This window comes from Gouania willdenowi, chromosome 11, assembly GCF_900634775.1.
Source record: "Gouania willdenowi chromosome 11, fGouWil2.1, whole genome shotgun sequence".
Lineage (NCBI taxonomy): Eukaryota > Metazoa > Chordata > Actinopteri > Blenniiformes > Gobiesocidae > Gouania > Gouania willdenowi.
Genome location: NC_041054.1, coordinates 29,649,717 through 29,668,257, shown reverse-complemented (window position 1 = coordinate 29,668,257; position 18,541 = coordinate 29,649,717). Strand labels below are relative to the sequence as shown.

The 18,541-nt window shown below is 38.7% G+C and overlaps 1 long non-coding RNA gene across 1 annotated transcript; it reads right to left on the bottom strand.

The window, feature by feature from the left end:
• Window positions 1-2,476: 2,476 nt before the first annotated feature.
• On the bottom strand, window positions 2,477-17,384 carry LOC114472506 (uncharacterized). Its single transcript, XR_003675130.1, has 3 exons — window positions 16,601-17,384; window positions 2,855-2,931; window positions 2,477-2,547 (listed from the first exon to the last, which is right to left on the bottom strand). It is a non-coding gene; the product is annotated as an uncharacterized LOC114472506 (long non-coding RNA).
• Between the last annotated feature and the right edge of the window lie 1,157 nt (window positions 17,385-18,541).

Genomic DNA, 18,541 nt, shown 5'->3' with positions numbered 1-18,541 from the left:
ACGTATACTCTGTAGTGTTATAAAGGGGTTTATTTGCGGTGCAAATTAAAATTGCGTGTGCGATTTTCCTGGTTTAAATGTATAGGACATGTGCATTAAAAAAAGATAAAGGTTGCTGGACTTACAGGTAAGTAAATGGGTAATAAATGTACCAGAGCAACCCCTATCTTTAGACCCTCCATAGGCTAGGAAAAACAACAAACACAATTAATTACACACAAACGTGATGGACATCCAACATACGACAATAGAGAAGAGACACAAAACTGGTGGGTTTTACAGTAAAGGTGCCCCTCTCCATTTATCCAGGCTTGGGACTGGCACACAGGAACACACTGAGTGAGTCCTTTTGTGGCTGGATTCCCACCACCACACCATGTTAGAGGTTAGTTGTTAGTAGTAGTGGTAATAGCATGTAGTATCAGTGTGCGTCCCCCCAGAAGCCCCTCCTCCCTCTCATGTCTTGTTTGGTCTAACTTGTGTTGATTTCAAAATTAAAATAAACGTTTTTAAACGTAATTAATAAAGAAGTAAAAAAATAATGGATGTACACCCTCAGATTATGTGTAGTATGAGGGTTAAGAGAACTGTAAGCCGGGTCAGAAGTGGGAGCCTGTTTGGGCTTCACCACAACTGGGTCTTTATGGACCTCTCACTGCTTCCAGCTGCCTTCGTTGAGGGTCTACAGCTTGTTTAGATACATCACGTGTGTTTGGCACAGTTAACATAAACAATGGCTAAAATAGATGCTATTTTAGCTGTTGCAGTGTCTTTATTGAAGAAGAGAGAAAGTGGACGTGTGTGTGAAGATCATTTGCACGTCGAACCGCAGCGCATCAACAGAAGTTGGCATCCCTCTTCTCTAGGCAGCTTCATCTCTACCACTACCTGGACGCCGCGCCTGAATCCATCCTGCGCTTTTTTTGCATTACCAAGGTATTGATCCTCTAATTAATGTCAGCGTTACCCTGATATTTCATTGATTTTTTGACCGAAAAGACTCATTTCTCACAGCTTGCATGTTGCAACCGCATGATTAGCTAATGTTTGGTTCATCCTTTTACCTTAAACATGTTTCCCATACTGTTAACTCTAACCCTAATTGTATTTTTTATCTGCACCAGGTGCTGGTGACGCAGTTACAGTTAATCATAGGATGATCAGCATCAAAGGACATCTGTGAAGGTGACCAACCAAGCTTCATCACAGGACTAACTGCACCACACACACACACGCGCACGCACACGCACGCACACACACACACACACGCACGCACACACAATAAAAATAAAACCAAACTAGAAAACTCAATATATCTTAATTCCTGATATATTGCCCAGCACTACCAGACTATATATATGAGTATGCCCAAATTTAGTAAAAATAAAATAAAAACATGGCTATTTTTTAGACTATTTTTTGGTCTTGTTGGTTTACCTTTTTTGGTCATGTGATATTTTCCAAAAATATCAAACTGTATTTGTGAACTTTGCATATAGGACTGGGCCGTATATAGTGATTTAAATATACTGTGGTTTTTATTTCAGAAATGTAGGTAATTATAAAATTGCCTATATCAACACATTTTTATTCTATTTCGTATTTTGTACAACTTTTTTACATAGTTAAAACATTTTATTTAAATTAAGTTTTGTGAATTCTAAAGCTTTGCACTTCTATAGGTATTCAAGTTGTGAATTTGAGGGTTGTGCAGGACAGCACTATAGCCCCCCAGATCACCTCGATTTAGGCGTAACATTTGCACAAAAACTGTTAAAATGTGTGTTTCAATGCTGAATCTTTTCTATAAAAAGTTGACAATGAGAATGGCAAATTTAAAACCTGTTCAACATTTTGTAGCGTTTTTATAGAATGTAAATGGTTGAATTTATTTGTAGAGAAAATTGTTAATACAAGCTGGTTGTAAGGGCATCTCTTGTTTGAGTCATTTCTGTGCTAGCAGAAAGCAGGGGTTTGATTTTATAAATTAAAATGTTGAAATCATTACCTTTTAGCAACATTGAACTGTAAAGCTCACATTTTACAGTACCTAAATTAATTTTACAGTAATAAACTGTCTTTGGATATTACAGTGGGCACACTAAAATGACAGTATAATGCAATGAAACAAAACAGTGATACATTGTGAACCTATATTTCCTTACAGCATAGTATTGTGATACTATGTAATATAATATACTGTGTAATATGTAGTGTAATATACTCTTGTGATACGTTACAGTAGGTGTACTGTAAATTAACAGACTTCTACTGGAACCACCATCTGTCAGCTCATTACTGTAGTTTAACAGGGACATTTCTTACAGTGCATATACTAGTAAATGCCAACAGAGGGCACCCCTCGTGACGGAGGCAGCACCCCTTTTGAGCCAGGAAAAACCCATCCTACAACCAAAAGCTACACATTAAATACTTTCGTAGCATTTACATAATTTTACATAAAAAACTAAGTTACCTTCATTACCAGACTGCAGCATGTCATCTTGTGGGTTGCTTTTTGTCTCTTGTCCCGTGTCAATGGCATGACTTAAAGAGAAAGAAAGATTAGTTAAAGCACTTGAACTGTACTGTACTTACTAAAAGGAGCTAAGGGCCATGGAATAATCCACTGTTCTGGTAACATTTGTTCTCTGTTGTATTTAATGAACATCAGTTACGGTATTCAAAATGCAGTTCAATAAAGGAATAAATAACATTATGCATCTAAATATGAGAAAAAGCAACTAGTAGTGCACTTCCAGTGTCACACTGCAGCAAATTGAGCCATGCCTTGCTGGAGAATCAATTTTAGCTCGAGAAAAAACAGTTAACTTATCCTGCAATATCAAAATACCTTCACAAAATGTTTCTTCTTGCCACGATGCGATGTTATGAAAATGTTCGTCGTCGCCTTCTCGTTCGACCCATAGACTGTAAAAAAAAACAAAAAAAAAAGACCGCGTGAGCCTCTATGGGGGACCCAAAGAATGGAATAGTCCATTAAATGCAATTAAACATCGCATTACCGCAATTCAACGCTCTGATTTTGCGCTATGCTACCCTCTCTCCCCCTAACACCAACTTCAGAATGGTATGTTCCAAGAGATCAGGTGGTAATGCCCGCGCTTACACATCCGCTATTAAAAAAGCGAAGTAGGTGTACGTAAGATGACATTGATAAGGACATTAATTAAGAAGACAGCACAAGGGGGTCAAAAGTTACTAAGATGGATGTTGAAGAAACAATGCCGTGTGCAACAACCTGAAACTAAAAAGAACCAAGGATGGATATAGATGGTATGTAAGGATTAATATGCCATTATATTATACTGTAACATTCACATTTTCAGGATCTGTTTAGGCAATGGAATTATTAACATTTATGCGCCGATAATCCAGCAGGATTTCGCGCAATTCGCAGCTTGTGCCTAATGTGTTTATTTTTGAGAAAATATTAAGTGGATGTACTTTATGTATGTGACAGGTGTTAGGTAGGTGCACTAATTAAGAACACTACAAATAGTGACCTGCAGGAGGAACACAGGTATTCCAGCTACTGGGTTGTGGAATGTGGCAGGTGCTCTAGTCAAGACTGCTGCAAATGGTGACCTGCAGGAAGAACACAGGTTGTTCAGCCATTGGTATGAGGACATGCAGAAGGTGCAGGAAATTCTGTTTGGTGTGTATATGGTATGTTGTGTTGGTGTCTAGCACATGACATTTACCATCTTTATTATTTCAGATGTGCTTCCCTGCTTGTTCTCTGCTTGAGTGGAATACAGCTGGTTGTTGGTAGACTACCGACAGACCAGGTATTTTAAAGTTTGTTTGTAGTTCATCTTTTATTGATATGTTTTTTGTATTAAAGTGTTTTTTATGGTTATTAATGTTTTCTTTGCAGAGCATCGGGGTCCATACGCTGCTCTTGCTCAGAATAATTTGTTTTGTTTTGTTTATTAGTTAGGCTTTGTTTCCTTTGTTCTAGTCCGCCCTGACACGTGAGCCGGTCAGGGGCAAATAGCTGGGTTTTGCCCGTGGGGCGGGCTAGTTCCTATTTTCTTCTTCTCTTTATTAATTTTTTGTTTTGCATTTTATTTGAACTTGTCCTCCCCCCTTGTCACCAATACCCGGTAAGCTCTCAGTCAGGCGTTCAGGTGGGGCCTTAAGGGTGTAAGTGTGCCGTGCATATTCACGTGTGTAAACTCTTTGAGAGGAATATTTGAATTTCCAGTGTGTAATTGTTGTGAAACCATATCCCCCCCCCCAATCCTGTTACCATAATTGAGAGTTGAACTGGGAGTCTGGTATGGTGAGGCTTATTAATCTTTATGAACTGGTTTTAATAATAAAGATTCTTTCTCCCTACCTATTTGACTGCTTCTTTTGTATTGCTAAATCCGTGTAACATGTATATTGCTCCAGTTCATTCCTAAGACTTCCTGATATGAATTTAGTAGAGTTGGAAGCTCACTATTCACTTTTTGTTCATTAAATGTACAGAATGTAATTTTAAAAGCTATAATGACAGAGAATGTTGATTTATTATTTGATATTTTTGTTTAGCTGAGTAAACTAAGCTAATGTATGTATATGCATGTTTTGAATATATTTGAGCAGGATTTATGCACATGTGTTTGAAAATAAATAAGAGATGCAACTTGGAGAGAATGAGTTCTTGTTTGTTTCTTCCTCTGAGACTCTACCTTCATTTTACAGATTTATTTATTTATTCATTCAGTTTATTTCCGACATGGTTACATTCACTTTTTTTTTTTTTTTTTTTTGTACATGCCGAAAAAGGAGACGAGAGAAGCAGTTTGCTTATCTGGGTCTCGTCCCGTTTTACCATCGCAAATTTACATGGGTTTACGTGTCTCTCTGGTCAAACATTCTTGAGTTGTTCTGAACAGTCCTTTTTTGTGTATTCACATCTGTAGTCAGTGTTGTCTTGTTTTTATTCCTCTTCCTCTCTATCGTTGTTCGTGTTGGCCTTGTTCCCTGCCAGACGTTGTTAGCATTCCTCCAGTTCAAGAATAGTTCCTCTTTCGAAGGTGTTTGGAAGGTTTTTTCCCTTTTCATCCATAATGTCACCACTCGGGAATGTCTCTTTTGGACACACAAGTTTGCAGCTTGTTTTGTCTCTACATCAAGGTTAATCCAGCTGTTAGTTCTATTGGCAGTGTTGTATTTTCCACTGTTAGATTTAACTTGTATAAACACATTATTATATCTTAGTTCATAAGCAAGGTAGTAATTTCATTGTACAGGAAAAAGTGTTTCTAACTGCACATATGACAATAAACACTTTGAATTTAAATTTAATGTAATCCTTAATCACCCCACCACCTAGCAATTGAAATGAATAAATGACAGACCTTTTTTACTCTTGGTTTCCACATTTAATTCAGTCTCCGTAAAATAATCACAGTGAGTTCTGTTTCCAGTGTTTATATAGGCAAGGCAAGGCAAATTTATTTGTATAGCGCATTTCATACTCAAGGCAACTCAATGTGCTTTACATGATAAAACATTCAGATATAAATCTGGGTCCATATCCATGATTACCATCAGTAATGTTGTTGTTTAGGTGGATCCTTCGTATTTTCCCAAGTCTTCCATCGTTTTGATGAGGATTGGTTTTCCGTTCTCTTCTCCCAGTGGTGTGATATAAATCCTGCAGTTTCTTGTCCAAGTCTTCACAATTTTTCCTCCTTTTTTATTTGGCGTGCCTTCCATGCAATGCTTGCATTTTGTTTCGTCAGGTTTTCATTGATGTACACCTTCGTTCCCTTGAGTTTATTTCCTTGCTTCAGTAGTTCTCCTTTGAATTTCATATTCGTGAAGGTTATTTTTACAGCCAAGCGATTTAATAAAATCTTCTGGTTATTATGGTCACCATGCCTGGGACCGGTAACACTATTGTTTCTTTTATATTGGACTGTAATCATGAAAGAAAGACAAATGACAAACTGTTATGTACAGGTGCTGTAGAAGGGCAAGGGCAGGACCATCAGAGATGGCTCAGTTTTCTCCAGATCATGGATGAAAGTTATGCACAGGTTAGTCTCTCTCTCTCTGTCTGAGAAAATGCAGTTGTTGATAGTTGTCATTTTTGTCTGTTTGTCACAGGGCTTGAGAAAGAGAAAAGTGGACATGATAGAGGATGGAGTATGTGGAAGCAGTAAATCACTGACCAGAGTAAGTACGCTGTTGCGAGAAATCTGTGAAGCAGACGGTAAAGTCTGTTTATGTTGTGAGTACTATGAACACATTGCAAACAGGATTTCATAGAGTAAAATACTCCACCCAAATATATCTATATTAATCTAAGATTAGAATCAAGTGCTGTTGATCAGCCTCAATGCTGCTGGTAATACTGCATTACATATGTCTAGTTTATAGCATTACAAATACATATTAAGTCTGCATTCAATTAATATTACACCTAAAAAATTGGATTTGGACGCCAGCCCAATGAAATGTCATATGCCAGGTAGCACTACCATGACGAGTGGGGTGAATCAGACATCCCTGAAGTGAGTCTAACACTATAATTTCAGATTCATTTCATAGAAACATGACATTTTACTTATTTGCAGTATGGACGTGGAGGACGTGGACCCACCTGAAGAAGACGATCGTGGGTTTTTGGAATGCTGAAGTGAAGAGGTCCTGTAGACGTCCTGTCCTAAAGCTGGTAGAAAATCGATCCAGGATGCAATTACTCACAATAATTCGAAAATATATCAGACTTGGAAGTGAGGTGATTAGTGATTCCTGGCGTACTTACAGCAGATGTCATGTGAAGGATACATTCACTATCAGGTGAATCACAGAGACATTTTGTACACCCTGTAAGTGGTGCTCACACACAGCATATTGATGGCAAAGTTTCAAAGAAGGCATCTACAGATACAGGGGAAACCAGACAGAGAGGGTCCTAAAAATGAACTTATAGTTTATAGAATGGAACCACTGGCTGGGAAAGGAGCATAGGAAAGACACACACACACACACACGCACACGCACACACACACACACACACACCAGATTTGATGAATCAGCAGAGATGGTGAGCGTGGAACAGTCTGATAAAAGTTGACATTTTTAAGGTGACGATACAAACACTACTTTAAATTAATTATGGTCAAAAACAAGAACGTACATGTGAAGTGTTCATTATATCCAGGAGAGAAGATTTTATCCACATCTGTTGTAAGCAACTCAAATTTAATGAAGCACTTCACGACACACGCATCTAAAAAATATGAATTATTTGACATAGGGCAACTTTTTTTTTTTTTAACAGTAACGCAAATAGTTACTTTCCTTGGTAATGAGTTACTTTTATAATAGAGTAATTCAGTTACTAACACAGTTACTTTTTGGAACAGGTAGTGAGTAACTATAACTAATTACTTTTTAAAAGTAACGTTCCTAACACTGGTAACAACCTTCCAATGCTTTCTCTGGTTTAAAAAACTGAAATAAACTGTAAACTTTAGAACATATTGTTACTGTCCACTGTGGATTTGTTATATTTTAAACATTTGGATGAGTTCTGTTTTTGTTTTTCTGTTTAAGTGTTGTCTTTGAACTCCAAATGTTTAGAAATAAATACATATCACTGAATACTGTTCATGGTAACTTTGGTACATATTGTTACTGTCCACTGTGCCTTTGTTATATCTTTGTAATAAACATTCATCCTTGTGTGGTACAGTTGCATCTTACTCACTACGTAATTTGGCTTGTTTTACTAGTAATGTTATGAAACTTTTAAGGTTCAAGTTTATGTTGATTATCACAAATATATTCCCCAGCCTGTTAATAGTTCCTTTTACAGTACAGGTTTATCTTTCTTACTGGGTAATTTAACATGTTTTACTTATTAATATTGTGGTACTTGTGGTTTACAAATTAATTTAACTGCATAGACAATGGAAAGCTGTACTGGGCCACCGCAGCAGAGGATAACAGGTAAATATGGGTTTCAGTTGAAAAAGATGGGCAGTCCTGGAGAATTTTTTCCTTCGTATTTCAGTTATAGTTTTTTAGTATTTACTTGTTACCAGCAGTAATCACCCAATAATACACTGTTATTTCAGTTTATTTTACCAGGTAAATACTTTGTACAGCTGTAGTTTCCATCTATTTATCTTCTTAAACTGGTGGTAATTACACAATAAAATGCTATGAAATTACCAGATAATTACCTTGTAAATACCTGGTAATTAGGGAACTGTAAAAGGAAGGTTACCCTGGCGGTTTTTTTTTTGTTGAATGGGGAATTCATAGATTTGCCAGTAGGTCTCAGATGCAGTGATGTAACGTCCTAACTTATAGCGTGTCACCACATCGTGTCGCAGTTGCTCAGGGTCCTCAACATCCAACCTCACCAGACACTGATCTGGACCCTTCTCCGTGTATTTGTACCGATACTTGACACTGGAGACAGCACGGACAATTTCAAGGTTAATGTGTGCATTGTATCGGAGCAGGAGGTATGGATTGTATAGCACAACCCACTCATTATTCACAGGCACATTTATAGCCCCCTCTGATTGTCTTTAAGATGGGAGAGCCAGGTGCATCTTCAGCTCATCTTCTGTACAGTTGGTAAGAGTTGTCTGAGAAGTTTGCGGTGTGTCTCAACTGTTTGGAGTAGTCCTTTGAACACTTTTTGTCAACCATGCATGGACTGTTATGACTCCAATGTCCACATGGGCCGTGAATCATATGTGATGCAGATGTGGATTTGTGTCCTTGTTTTCTAATCTCTGCAGATACGACGCAATCAATATCACATTGCCTCACATTTCCACTCCTTCTCTGCACGTAAATTTTTTGGCATGATACAACCAAAAGTGATTTGTAGAATTGTCGTTATAGTCGTAGTAGTAATAGTGTGTGCAGCTCCGACGTTCCCCCTACCTCTCATGTCCCATTTGGTTTAACCCGCATTTATTTTAAAATAAAAGTTTTGAAACGTAATCACCAAAAAAGTCAAAAATAATGGATGCACACCCTCGGATTATGTGTAGTGTGAGGGTTAAGAGAACGGTTAACCAGTTTCCAGCTTCTGTCCAACTGAGTGAGTGAGCGTGAGTGTGTGAGAGAGCGTTAGAGTGTAAATGTTTAGTGCATAAAGCTGACCATTGCACCTGGTGCAGGAGTTTCCAGTGTTAAATCTTGGTTTAACTTCTTGGTTTCTTGTTAAAAAGTAAAAAAGTACAAGTACAAAATTATCCACTTTAGTTTACAAGTTAAAAAGTTAACTTTAAACTATTGTTAGTGTTGTGTTCAAGACCACCACAACACTAACTATTGTTATCAATCCAGAATTAAACCAGGTCAAAGATAGAAAATGTCACAACATTTATTGACCACACAGACTTCTGAAAGAAAAGTTATGTAAATACCGCAAAGTGTGCTGACGAACTCCAGTGAGACTATCTTGGGCACCATGCAGTTAGCTTTAGCATAGCTTAGCTTTCTTAACCATAAACATATTATACATAGATGGTGCATCGACTGGAGGGATGCATCTACACCGCCACCATCTTGGAACGGTGCTAGTGGAGGCAGAGGTGCGTGGACATGTAGGGGATGATATATTGTTAGCAGGTTGTTATAACTATAGTGAAATAAACGCCGACAGGACAAACAGAACCATCGATGTTATGAATCTAGCGCTCCTAGCAACAGCCGGTTACACAGAAAAAAAACAAAAAAAAAAACACTTACTGCAGTGATTGATGGGTTAAAATACAGCATATATTAGAGCTAATAATAGGCCTGTTATGCTTTGCTGTTAATTAAAAGTTTTTTGTTAAAATTATATATTTAGTATATATTATGTTATAATTACTTCAGCTACTGCTTGTTGCAGAAAAACTTAATATTGACACTGAAATATTTTGCAAATATATCTCGAGTCACTGTCGCTCTTTACTTCATACAAAACTACAGTACGTCAGCTAAGTCTACTATTAATCAGCATGTATGTCTATACTGTACACCCCCGACCAACTGAACCATTGGTCACACCAGTGCTACCACTGCAAATGTTTGTGTAGATCCCTGATAATAATTAAGATGATGATGATAGGGATGTAATATTAATAGTGAAAGCAGTAATAGTAATAATAGTAAAGGTTATAATAGCAATAAAATAATATAATAATAATCTAGAAACTATAACACGATAATAAAAACAATCATTTTAATAAATAATGTAAAATAATGTAAAATATGAATAATGAAAACAATTATATAATACAAAGATAATTACAAGATTAGCAATAACAATAATACAGTAGACATACAATTATACAATAATAATAATTGTGAAATGCAATGTATAGCCTTAAGCAATGTTGTAAAAAAAGTTAGAATACAGCTAATAACAGGCCTGTTGTTATGCTTTGCTGTTATTTAAAACATTTTATGTCTTCTTTTAATTAATAATTATGATTGTTTCAGCCACTGCTGGTTGCAGAAAAACGTAATATTGACACTGAAATATTTTGCAAGTATATCTCGAGTCACTGTCAACCTTTACTTCATACAAAACTACGGCACACAATAATACCAATAACAAAATAATATAAGAATCCAGTAACTATAATGCAATTGTAGGGGGAGGAGCTTTGACAAGGAGTGATAAGAATTATAATATTAATTATTAATAATATTACAGTAAGTTGCCAAGAAGTGCCATCTGAAATAGAGTTAGTGTTTCAGATCACTTAATTAGTTATTAATACCTTGTCATCCAGGGTTGTGAACTCTTGTCAAGACTATCTACTCTCCATAAAACAAACCTTATGATTGCAATATTTTCATAAACCACAGACAACTTCTCAAAGTATAAACATTTATTAATCAAACCAAGTTAAAACCTACTAACACAATAAAGCTAAAAGAGCGCTACACTCACTAAACTAAGGATAAATGTATTTACACTTTAAAGGTAAAACCTTAGTAGAGAAAGAAAGAAAAGTAGCATAACTTCAGTGTGTGTGTGTGTGTGTGTGTGTGTGTGTGTGTGTGTGTGTGTGTGTGTGTGTGTGCGCTATAAGAAGATCAGTGTGGAACCATGTGTCAATATTCTTTTGGAACTCTTTAACTGTAAAAACAATTATATGATCTTATTCTAAGAATGTCCTTGATTTCCTGAGAATAAAGAGAGTTTGTGGCAGTAAAGAAAAATACATTTCAAACTTTTGTCAAAAATTGTGTCAGCTTTTAGAATGTTTCATTGTTAATTCTTGGAGAAAAGCAGAACACAAAAGGAAAAGATTCTGTCATGTGCTTCACGGCGGGGGAAGGACAAAGTCATAAATTCCTGTTCTCAGCTCCTTTGTCTCTGTTTGAAAGGAAGGAGGAGGAGGAAACTGTTCCTGACCAAAAGCGGTCAAAAAGTCTTTTGATTAGATTCTTGATCCTTTGAAATTCTAATCAATTACGTTCCTGGAAAGTAAAAAGTTTACCGACCGTGAGTTGAAGAAACCTGGCGTAGGGGTCTCACAGGGTGGCCGGAGAGATAAAAAAGCTCCAGGGAAGGAGCCACGATCGTCACTTGTGGAGGAGTGGAGTCCTCCAGGTTTCAAAGAGGAGTTAACAGAGGAAAAGAAGCAGGGCTTCTGGGTTGGAGGGTGGATGTCCTCGGTCGAGAAGAAAGAGGAGACGCCCTTAGAGGCTGGAGAGGAGGGGTCTCTGGAGGCTGAGGAGGAGACGCCCTTGGAGGCTGGAGAGGAGGGGTCTCTGGAGGCTGAGGAGGAGATGCCCTCTGGTGTTGAAGGCCAACTGCACAGGCTGGCAGTCGGTGTAGGCAGGAGCTGCTGGAGTGTGACTAGACCAGGCTGGTGTGTACAGTGCATGTCCTTCATGATAATGTTGTGTTGAATGCAGAAAATAAAGAGTTTACTTAAAAGGTGTGGCCTGGATTTTACTCCTGGTAAGCACACAACAAAACAAAAGTGTGGTGCAATCAAATAAACCAAAATTTAGAGTTTAAAGACAGAGATGAAGAAAAGAAAAGAAAGGAACATTTTTTCCTATGTCCTAATTTAGCTCAGCCTCTGCTTAAATTAGGAAGTCTCTATACAAAGTAGTACGTAGGTAGGTACGCTAACTTTTAGATGTGATCTGTAAAGTTTTCTGGTTGGATGGTTACAGATCAACCAGTTGATGTGGCTCATTAGGGACTTTGTCTTGTATATAGTCTGAATACACTGTTGGGTCGTCTATTCAGGTTAATATTGAGGACAATTTTAATTGTCTTTGTGATAGAACTTGGTGAATTTAGCATCAGATTGGACATCTTTCTGGTGTCGCCTGTAATGTTTTTCCTGTGTAATCAATCTGCGATCCGTCGTGATGATGTTTTTGTGGCCTTGACGTTTATGTGTCCGGTGAAGCGCGCGTCGTGGGTGTGTATTTGAGTTACCCCCCTTTGGTTCTGAGGACACCCAAATGCAGGCATTTGGGTGTCCTCAGGAGCACAAATTTAGATGTAACTGACGGCGTGCGAGAAGCATCGGACAGCAGAAAAATGGCCGAGTTGAAACATTGAGTGGATCAGGAAGACTAGAATGAGGAGGAGCAGGATAGCTGGGCATAGGATCCTTAAAGTGCCGAACCATGTAGGAGATGGTTGGGTCTTCGGAATGAGGCGAACCCAGGTTGGTGTTAACCGGGTTGGGTAAAACCGATGCAGCGAGGTGGGTGGGCCATTAGACATATTAGCTGCACGAGAGTGAGTTATCGCCGGTATCATGTCGGTTTTGGGATACCTGGGTGGGTCAAAGCTGAAGGTGGCGCTAGCTAAATTGTCAGATGCGATGGAAAGTAGGTGCTTTATTTTTGGGTCAGGTGTGGTGCTGGCAGCACCTCTGATGCTTGGTTGAGCGGTTAGGACCCGTGTCATTTTGAGTGAAGGAGTCCTGACTGGGTCGCCAGTCGGGGGTTTTAGCACGTAACCCATTGGTTCTGTGGACTTGGTGAAGTCCGTTTGGTGTGTCGTTCTGTTAGCCGTTCGTAGTATGTTCATGTCATGTGATTTTGATTGATAAACTTGTTGTTTTGTTACACAAAAGTTGATGGTCCTGTGGGTCGCCTTCGCTGGAGGCCGGCCCTGTAGGGTTAAGATGAGCTGGTGCTTGTTTTTGGACCAGGACATCGCAGGGAGGATCGTTGTCATCCCTTCGCTTGGACTGCTTTGACTTTTTGTAACACCTGATATTGTTGTCATCATTTGCCTGTTTAAACATCTGTGTTAATAAAGAAATCACCTTTTCACTTGTTTTTTTAAATTAACTTGTCTTTGAAATGGTTATGATTGTGCGGCTCGGAGTCTTGGTCCGAGTTGTCACGTCGCATGCCCTGAAAGTTTTGTTTACTTTGGTAGTTAAAGGGGCGATGTCTTTCACTGTTTTTTGCCAGCGGTTGTGATTATCATCTGACCACCAGGGGCGTGGTCGGTAATCATTCTTATGTTGGTTTGAGCATAAGTTTCGATTTTTATTTTTCCGCCGAGCATGGTGGTGATAACCAGGTTTACTGTTTTGCTGTGTTGGCCTAGTGAAATGAAAAGGCTGTGAGGTGTGTTTCAGGATCTTTGTGCATCATGGACATCCTCCAGCTGTGGAGAGCGCGAGCAGGTGTTCAACATGTTCGATTCGCATGGTGCATTTTTGGTTAACTGTTTGTGCAACAGGAAGCCTCCCACAGCGATGTTACGTAGTTTTCTACTTGTCATGTTATGAGGGTTTGCAGCGACACCTATGTGAACTTTTGTGCTCTGATGGAGATTTCGGATGAAGAGTTTCTTAAAATCTATTTCTTCCTCCATCCCAGATTCTCTTTTAACACCAAAGTATGCTTGGAGCAGGTTTTGGTAATATTGTTGAGGCGATTCGTTTTCTTTTTGCTCAATTGTGGAGGCAAACTCCAAACCTGTTTGCTGAAGTTGGTCAGAGAACTCTTTGATTATGAGACGGCGTAGCGTCGGGTAGTCGCTTTGGGTTTGTGTAGATTGGCGAGCAATGAAATTGTTTACCATTTGGCTGGAGGTTGCTTTGATCAGGTAGATTCTGTCATCTACATTAGCCATCGGGTAACATTTCAAATAGCAATCAATGTCTTTTAAATATGCACGCACGTTAAGCTGTTGGTTGAATGTCGGTTTGAACTTTGGAATACTTTTGGCGAATTTATCTAGGTCGCGATTTGACGGTCGACCGTAGTTAAGATCACCTGGTGGCGTTCGTTCAGCGAGATCAGGGGTTTCGCGTTTGATAGCTCTGGGTTGCTGAGGGTGTGCTGGTGAGGGAGGAACATGCGGCTTGGGCTGAGGTGCATTTTCTCCACCACGGTCATGTTGGTCCCAGTCTTTTTTTGGGGAGGGGCTTGAGAGTGTGTCGAGGAGTTTGCGCTTTGTTCCTCTCAGCTCCCTCTTGGTGCAGTCCAATGCTCTTTGGACGGTTTGGGTGGTTACTGCTCTGCTGGTGGTCTCCTGTTTCAGCAAGTCATTAACATGTGCTTTTTCAGCATTTACGTTTTGATATGCCACTTCAAGTTTAGCGTTTGTGCTTTTGATTTCTACTTCAGCTTTCCTGAGTAATCTTTCACTTTTGTGTGATTCATTAAAGCTGGCGTCACCTCTTACGGTGGCAGCTTCAATGTTTCGTTCCACTTGACTGATTTTGTTCAGTAAATGTCCATTTTTGTTTTTCAGTTCTGCCTTTTCTGCAGTTATTTTATCAATGTGAACTTTAGTGTTTTCCAACTCATGTACGTGCACTTTGAGTTGGTCGTGTTCTTTGCACAAATGACATTTTTCATCTTTGCTTTTGCAGCTTTCATTGAGTTCTTTGATCATTGAATTTTTGGAATCACATTCAATTTCAAGGATTTTATTTTTGTGTTGTTCGTGCTTTAACTGAGCCGCTAAAGCAGTCATCATAAAACCAAGTTGTTTCACTAGTTCTTTGTCTTTTAGTTTGCTCGTTAAGGCGTTCTGAACGCTGTCAGACCATAACGATTGTAATTCATCTGGATCAGTGTCTTGGACCTTTTTGTCTAAAACAGTTTTTCCAGAGCCAACGATTCGTCGTAAAAGGAGATCGAGGTTCTCAAAAGACTGTTCTTCAGACCATTGAGCCATGATGAGATTGTGCTTTTATTTGTTTTCTGATCTTGCTTAGAAATTTTTGCAATAAGAATAATCGCTGTGATTGCAGATCACAGGGATTAAAAAGGTTTCACTTTTAATGGGCTTTTTAGTTACAGCTGTTTGAAGCTGGATTAAGGGTGTGAAAGAGTGAAATATTGTAATATTAATTCAAGATTTAAATTCACCTCAAGCAAATTAAATCACCAGGTTTAAAATGGCAGCAAAATGCTTTTATTCTGCTTAATTGTCAGGTAAATACATGGAAAACTCTTCATTAAACTGAATTAAATAATAATCAACTAGAAAAAAAATAAAATAAAAAAATATGATGAAAGTAAATTAATGGTCGGGATGTTTAAATCGTGATCGAGGGGATTGTTCCCTCTGAATTAAGGTTTTTATTGTTTTAAAACCTTTTTAATTAGTGTGTTTGTGTGTACAGTGAGCAGTGTTTATGATGACAGTGACGCCCAGGAAAGTCAATCGCACGCATTGGGAGCAAGCGTACCGGAAGTAGCTTTTCACAATAAAAGCGGTGACGGAGGTTCAGTCAAAAAACATCAAAACAGGAGAGAAAGCAGAAAAATGTACACAGCAAACAAACGCAAGTGATGTTTGTGTCCGTTACGTAAACGATACCAAGAGACAACCAAATAATCTGGTCAGAGCCAGATTTATGTTAAACACAGCAGACGATGGTTAGCTTCGCAGCGGTGCGGCTAACCGTGGCTTCCGGTTGTGAGTTAATCTAGGTTTCAGCTTTCCTGAAGTTAAGTAGACTTAACTTCTAATATCAAAACGGCACAGAATGATAGCTTCCACTTCGTGGCAAAGATTAATCTGTGGCAACACAACATCGGCTTCAAAACTACAAGTTAGCTCGACTTGAGTTTCCGGTAAGTTGGTCGCGGATCGATTCCGTCGCGCCACAAGAGTAATAACTCTGAAATAAGGCCTTTAAAACATCACCCTGACGGCGGAGGAGATAAACCTTCACAGCACGGCGGCTGGTGGTCGAACAATGAGCGCTTGTGAACAGACAACTACGGACAAGTTGAGAGCTAGTGTGTTAGCGCGGCGGCTAACTTGAGACAACAACAACGCGTCACGCATGCGTCATGACGCTGTGACAAACCAGATGGTAGAACTACAAGCAAAATGGCGCCTGAAGACACGTGGCCTTTGCTTGTGCACGCGCTTCTCCCGCGTCGTCAGAAAACGAAGAAGCAAAAGTTAGGTTTAACTCTGATGATCGGCCATGTTTAACCTTTTTTGTCTGGATTATTTTACAATAAAAGTGCTTGTAAATGTATTTACACTTTAAAGGTAAAAGCTTCGTAGAGAAAGAAAGAAAAGTAGCGTGACTTCAGTGTGAGTGTGAGCTATGAGAAGATCAGTGTGGAACCACATCCAGAGTACCTCTGTTCTGATGGGTCCGTCTCTGGTGGTAGAAGGGTTGTTGAAGAAAAGTCTGGTTCTGGCTTGTGATAGGACCGATGGACCGGTTCCTTGTTCAGCGCGTTTCACAGCTTGTTCGGTGTTCCTCACATCGGGTCGAGAACTGACCGAGCGTGGACTTCTTCAGCGCGGTGTTCTTTGCTCTGATGGCCTTCAGACCTTTGTTCTTGTGTTGGTTCAAGGATTCCGTTCTTGCAGTTGGAACAGAAAACACTTTAAAGGCTGGGATACACTGTGTGATTTTCCACCAAGAACACGAGCTTTTCGTTCAGAGCTACAGTTGGAGCTAGAGCTACTTCCGAGCTAGTCCTGTTTAGCTGAAGAACTGGTTTGGTTTTCCACCGCAGCAGCGGCAAGTTGGGGCCACGTCTTTGCGTCACAAATTACGTCAGTACGTCACTGAGTACGTAGCAGTTTACCCATGAGCACTTGCGCCATATTGAAGCCCTTGCTTCACGCGCGCGTGCACATCAGTAAGCCAAGGTTTACATACTCAGGGTTGATTGAACCACTTCATACCAGCTGTAATGAATCAGATACACAGAGTTTCCCATCGCGGGGTTTGTTGACCCAGAGTTTATGGATAAACTCAGAGTTTGAACATAACCTGCTTTATGGAACACCCCTCTGACGTCATTCATTAATGTGTGTTTGGACTGAGGACCTACTGTGTGTGACTGAAGGGTTATACTGTATTTCATTATATGTTTGTGTCATCATGTTTAATTTATATTATTTATTTTCAACAACACCTTATTGATCCACATTTGTTTTATACCTATTGCTACTGTTTGATTTGTTTCAATACATTGGAAATCTCCACTGCATTCTATTTAATTGTCCTACTTATTAGGTGAGTATTGTATGAACTTTTCAATTCTATAAATGTATCAAAATATAAAAAAATACAAACCTAATAGTGTGTGCTACAGCAGGTTATGTTTCTATCTGACAAAAAGTGGATGTAAAGAGTAATTAAATGATCTGAATAAAAAATAAATACATGTGTGTGCTTACAAGTAGGCAACAAACAATGAACAAAGTCCTTGTAGAATACAAAATAAGTAACTTTATTTACACAAAGTAAAAATAGATTTACAAACCAACTCAATATATGTAAACATTTACTTAAAAATGATTGTGGGTTTTTATTAGAAAAAAACAAAGCCTGTTTCTATCTGCTCCAGAACCAACACCAGTCCAACCAGCTCATGAGGAGTTCATCATGAGCTGGAGGTTATGGTCCATGAACTGTGTCCCTGACTGCTCCATGGAAGAACATCTGCATTAACATCTTCCTCCTTTTTTTCCTGCATAGAAGCATTCAAAATATTTGAATGTATTATTTATTTTAACAGTCTCCACAATAAGAAAATACAAAAACAAACAATTGTGTAATCCTTAAGCCAAAGTGTGGAGGTTGAAGCAAAGCTTATACAAACCTACCCTTTCACAATAAAACTAAACAAGGCTCTAGATAATCACACAAAAAATGTTTAGCTTATATTACTATTTTAACAATATATATTCTACACAAGTTTTATATACAGTTAATACATTTATTTTTTATTTATTCAGTTTATTTCCGACATGGTTACATTCACTTTTTTTTTTTTTTTTTTACATTTTTTGTACATGCCGAAAAAGAAGACGAGAGAAGCAGTTTGCTTATCTGGGTCCCGTCCCCTGTTTAACCATCGCAAATTTACATGGGTTTACATGTCTCTCTGGTCAAACATTCTTGAGTTGTTCTGAACAGTCCTTTCTTGTGTATTCTCATCTGTAGTCAGTGTTGTCTTGTTTTTATTCCTCTTCCTCTATCGTTGTTCATGTTGGCCTTGTTCCCTGCCAGACGTTGTTAGCATTCCTCCAGTTCAAGAATAGTTCCTCTTTCGAAGTTGT